The sequence below is a fragment of the Cyprinodon variegatus genome, unplaced genomic scaffold (genome assembly GCF_000732505.1).
Source record: "Cyprinodon variegatus isolate N-32 unplaced genomic scaffold, C_variegatus-1.0 Scaffold16, whole genome shotgun sequence".
Taxonomy (NCBI): domain Eukaryota; kingdom Metazoa; phylum Chordata; class Actinopteri; order Cyprinodontiformes; family Cyprinodontidae; genus Cyprinodon; species Cyprinodon variegatus.
In genome coordinates, this window is record NW_015150469.1 from 2354819 (window position 1) to 2360818 (window position 6000).

The 6000-nt window shown below is 36.5% G+C and overlaps 1 protein-coding gene across 2 annotated transcripts in view; it reads right to left on the bottom strand.

The window, feature by feature from the left end:
* The window catches only part of LOC107091505 (protein FAM19A2-like), a 128294-nt gene that overhangs the window by 88953 nt on the left and 33341 nt on the right, over positions 1–6000 (bottom strand). The window contains exon 1 of one of the 2 annotated variants that reach the window (XM_015385474.1): positions 4879–4975. The exons of the other annotated variant lie outside the window; for it this stretch is intronic. The gene's annotated coding sequence lies outside the window, so the exon portion shown is untranslated. Of the gene's footprint in view, positions 1–4878; positions 4976–6000 lie in introns of those variants that run through there. 2 annotated transcript variants of the gene reach the window in all.

The following is a 6000-nucleotide window of genomic DNA, read 5'->3' on the forward strand; positions in this document are numbered from 1 at the left end:
CCGCCATGTGGAGGTTTTATGTTTATGTTTTCTTCTTGTAATGTGCAAGTCAGCTCCCAATAGATACGGCTGCCATATCAGCATCCCTAACAACAGATGGACTCCAGTGACACACATGCATTAAAAGCCCCATCACCCCCTTATTTTACCCAAAAGTGACACAAATTAACAGGAGCATGTAACACAATTTTGAAAAGTCTGTGTATCGTTCTTGATCCAAGAAGTGCTGTTTTTACACTGTATGGGATGGCTGGGTAAGTAAACTTCAAACAGCAATCCATCCTGTCACAGCAAATTCCACTCAGCAGGAGTCTCTTTGTGCTGCCAGTATCTCTGGCAGATGTGGGGACTGGCACAAAACTCCCATCACAACTTATTGCCAGCAGATCTTTATGAGCTATTGACTTTTTTATGCGTTGCTCCATCAGTCATGATAATGGAGAATTGGAACTACAGGGCCAGGCAGATCAGCAGCTGGGAAGGAAAGGGAGATGCAGGCAGATGGCCAGAAAAATGAAAAAAAAAAATGTTATTTTGTATAACTTTGAAAGTTATTGTTACCGTTTGTCTTTTTTATTCCAATTGTGTTTTTGTTTAATTCGTTTTTTATTGGTATTTTTAGGTATCTAGTGAGATATAAGGTCTGGTCAAACAGCTTTGAAACATACAGCCATTTTTATCTCATTCTGACATTAAATCAGACAAGTTTTTAATGTTTTAGTTTGGTCAGAATTGCTAAAACTATTAGATTTTCTTAATGGTAGAGTATTGCAAAATATAATCTAAGAATTCTGTAATTACCAAGTTTATTGTGCCTTTAAACAATATGAAAACCCCCAGATGATCATACCTTAGGTTAGTAATGTTATGGTTTCTTAACTCACATCAGTTTGACCAATGGGAGGCACAACTGTGAAAGTATTATAAGACGAACAGATCCTAAATAGACTGTTTCCTTTTATAACCTAATCAAAATAATTCAAACAACATACCAGGAGGAGAATTCATTCTCGGGTACTATTTCCACATCACCCCACATATATCTGTTCCAAAAAATATATGTAGTGCGAAATGGCACAGGAAAATTCAGCTATCATTCCAGAAGAAGTCAGCCTTAAAATGAAAGTCAAGCTTCTAAATGCACTGAGAGAAAAAACTTAACTTCCACAGACATGTCATCTAGTGGAACTAAAACTGGAAGATTTAACTGTAATTACCATTATAATATATTTAAAGAAAAATGTAATTTAAAGAAACCTTTAAAGTGCAAAGGGTGCATGATGGATGGGTGCACTACACATAGAAAGATGAGATAATGGGGAAATTCTGATATGTTTGTTTTTTTTAATTGCCAAAGAGATTAAGGTTTAGGTGCAAAATGCTCCTTCAATGGGACAGTTACCCTAATTTAACCACCAGATCACATTCAAATGGGCTTTAGGACAAAAACTATCCATATTTCACATGACATATCACAAAACCCTAAACTTTAGACTAGAAATAATTTGGGGGACAAAGCTGAAAATAAGTAAATCAGCGATGAGAGGTACAGACTCCAGTACTACACACTCCTGACTAAGTACCATTTATGTCAGTAGGAATAAGATACGATACCAGCAGAAAGTTGTTAAAACTTTGAATAAATTTAATATGAAATTCTAAGAAAAACATATTGAAAAAGATGGAATTGGGGAAAGTAAAGAAAAAATAATAAATAATTTAAAAAAAAAAGGGGGGCAGGGTACACCCTGGACAAGTCACTAGTCTGACGCAGGGCAACACAGAGCCACACCATGACATACAACCATGCACCTGCACACTCATACCTAGACACAATTTAGACCAATTAACCTAACAGTCCTGTTTTAGAACAGTGGGAGGAAGCCGGACTACCTGGAGAGAACCCAAGCATCCACAGGGAAGCAAACTCCATGCAGAAATCAAACCCGGAACCTTCCTTCTTGCTGCAAGGCAGCAATGCTACAAACTGTACCACCATGATTTATATTTTTTATTTTTATTTTTTTCAGGATGTTCCATGACAGGGAGGGAAGAGAAGCTTAAATAAGAAATTATGAAGCAACCTTAATCCAACCCATTGAAGTCTTCCTGTGTAGTCCAGCATTGTTACACTTTTAATTCTTCTCTCACTTTAAGTGTAAACAGTTGTGATCAGTTTATTCTCTCAGCAGCAGCTTTCAAAGAGTATAGTAATTGGAAGAAGATGACTTTTGGTTGAAATCCGCAATCCAGGTTTTGAGTGCATTAGACAAAGTATCTGGTCAAGGAGTAAAGCCAAGACACAGCAAACAGATAAGACTCCTCTTGTCTTCAGAACAGCAATGGCAGACATCAGAATCGTGGATGAGTTTCAGAAGCTATTCAATTTATAATGAATTTTACACCAAGGCATTTTGCTCTTGTATGGCATTTTAGTGGACTGATTCAATGTGTAGATTAATATATTTAGCCCTTTACTTATGGATTTATCTGGTTTCATCTTTCTACTGAAGCTTTACGGAAATGGCCACTGATTCCATGTGGGCGAAGCCTTATAGATCTGTCTTCAAATATACACTAAAAATGTACCTTTAAGAAGTCTCTTTAATTTCAATTTGATTTGAAGCCCACAAACAAGAACCACTCGTTTGAAATTATTATGAAGTCAAATGAAAAAAGGTACATTTTATATCTATCCCAAAGAGCCCACCAATTTGTAATATAATAATTTTAAAAAGCTGCTGTATTCTGCATTTTTTGGACGTGTGTGAGAGTTATGGTAATAGCACTTTTTGAGTTAAACCATTTCTGTGCCTCAGTAATTTAGTTTGCAACATCCTGCTAATCGAAGCAGATGTTCCAGCACCATCACTGTAAGATGACTAAATCATTCATAATGCATGGGCTCCTGCACTGCATGCCGACAAAACACATCAACACACCGCCTGTTCCCATCAATGTGTTACATAGTAAAAGAAATAAAGTGAAGATTTACAGATCAAACTCTGGGCTACATTTAAAAGAATCTTGAACATCAGAATATATCTGGTGCATGTATGAATGTGTCTTTATGTTTTCTGTTTTCTCTCCTATATCTGTGAATGTGTGTGTGATAGGAACAAAGACAGATCCACTCAGAGAATGTGTGTCTGTGTGTGTGTCTGCTTGATATTCCAGGGTAGCTTGTTGTGACTGTGGTTTCCCACAATTCTTATCAGAGCTGTGATCACAGAAAACTGGTCTGGTCTAATAGAACACATCCCTCCCTCATGCTATCAGGGACACTCACACACACACACACACACACACACACACACACACACACACACTCAGAGACATCCCTCTGATGGCGATTCCTCTTCTCCAATCTAATTCAGTCTTCAGCACAACACTAAAGTGCGAATACCCAAGAACATGAATGCAATTTGGAGCAATCTGAGGTGAGTATGTCTGTCTTATGAATAAATAACAGTATCTGTTTTACTTGGTAGTCTTGCTCATATCCAGCAGAGAAAAAAATCTGCCTGGGGATGGAAAGAACAACAGCTGGCTTAGAAAATTTGAAAACAATGACTAAAAATTGCTGGTGCACAGACAACAGAAAGCATTAGGAAGTGAAAGCATGCAATATTAAGTAGAGGAAACATAAAAGTCCACATTTTGAGGATAGAAGGTAGGGAAACATAAAAAAAAAAAGAAATAAACAAATGGCTGCCAGTTCCAGCTTGAGCTCCTGTCTTTTAGATTGTGTTTTCACCTACTGAGATGGAAACACTTTTCCTACAGCTTTTATCGGGACACAGGCTAATTGACAGGTCAGTGATGCAGCATGGTAACTTGACTTATATACCCTGTGTTCTCTTGACTAAAGCTGCACTGAATCTGTTTAAAGGAGATGCTGCTCATGCTGCAGAATGCATCAAATAAGAGAAAAAAGAGTGATGAAGGAAACACTTTGAGGAGAGAAATCTAGTTCTGAATCTGGCTTCGACTCATTCTGGGAGATGTGTCCTAGTTAGTACCCCACAACTAACAGCAATAGCAGCAGTATTCAGGATTGATACAAACACACAAAAATTCCTACACTACTAATGAACAGACTGGTTTCTCTCTTGGGATTTTTCTCCTCATATGTTTGCTTTTCTCTCTATATACCTTTAACAGATCCTTCTACCCCTATCTATTACCGTTCTCCTGCGTTCCTGTGACAGCTTCTCCTCTCCTGGGATTAGACTTTTGACGTATTTCACTCTCTCACATACACACACAAACCCACACCGGTTGGCAAGTTTAGAAGCTAAACACACAGACGAAGGAGAAAGTGATATACGACATTTGCAAAGTCAAGAATTTTTTATTTTTTTTTCAAGAACAAGCGAACAGGAATGTAATAGAATAAAAGTGCAATGTGGAAGAATCGAATCGGGGGGAAAATGAAGTCAAGCTGCAGATTCAAACAGCATGTCAGCTGCAGTATACAGGCTGTGCAGATAAAAAAATATACTTTATTTTTTTTTTTTGAAAGAGGTAAATTCAGTCATAAGTTAGCTATTTTTGATAGTAATTGACAAATAAACAAGCCTTTGGCATGTAAATATGATGGGGCCTATGATCTATTAACGGACATAGCCCATGAAAAATAAAAAAAAATCATAACACGGGACAATGCTTTGTGTGTGTATGGTGTTGAAAGTTAACAACATAAAACTGTAATAAAAACCTGAATTTTACAAACTGTAGAATTTTGCTCCGCTTAAGTGAGCATTTTTATATTCTCACATTTGCATATTTCCTAAAAATCCACTAGAAACCAATATCAAATAAACGCACATTTAACAAATATTAGCTCCCCCATGATTCACAATTGTGTGCTCATACCTGATGCAGCTTTAATCACTGCTGCCTCTGTGATCTCTGGCAGCTTTCAGTCTGTTACACTGGCATGAAGCAGTCTGATGCTTCTTATGAGTGATTCTGTTTTCACCTTTGAATCTGCAAATTAGGTACACAAATACTGCTTTAATTCCCAAACATCACACATGACATAAAATGAATCAGCGTCCTGATCCATAAAATATTCCTTTCATTCCTTTAAATGCCTGCCATCAACTGCCAATGCTAGATAAATACTTGTTTTATTAATCCTTTCAAATTTTCATGGGCTAATTTAGAGAATGATTAAAGCATTTTAAACCTGTTTTGCACAGATAGCTTGGCAATATGTTAGAAGGAGATACAGCTTCATCATAGCCTGGAATGTTAAATGTTGTAATTAAGAAAAGTGGCAACCAATATTTTTTTTTGCAGGTCACATTTAAGTTTAGATATTAAGAACCGCTAACTACTGACATGGATACCAAAACATATCTAGGTTTTGACTTGTTTGGTGATACTCTGACAGTAATCAGAACCATCCTTTGCTTCATTTTGCATTTAAAAATACAATATAATTTATCTTATACATGCCTTTTAAGAAATATTTTGTGCTCAAGGAAAAAAAACTACCAGTAGTAGATGGGTTTTTTTTTCCCAAAAGCCCAATGCCACCACTGAATGAACCACAAAGGAAAAAAGCATTGGTCTGGTTGAAGCTGACCTTACAGGAAAAAAGTGTACCCAAGCAAACAATTGCCAATCATTCCCTGACTCTGCACCTGGAACTACAGCCAAATAAACCCTTAACCTGAGAGAAAGGAGTTTGTTAAGATAAAGATGTTAAACAAAGAAAAAAAATATATGTTTCCTGATTTGTTTTTAGAGAACATCACTGATCCAAGGGAAAATAACTGAGGAGAATTAATATTATCAATTTGTGTCATAAAAAACTTAGGAATTTAAATTATTAAGTATTTCTATAACATTGGGTACAACTCATGATCATGAAAATCTGTATCTAAAAGACATTTATTCATGTACATGTTTCAACACCTTGAAAGTTGTTTTCCAGAGAGTTGAATGTCACCAAAAACGGAGGAAAATGAACTGCTGTATGAAGTCTGA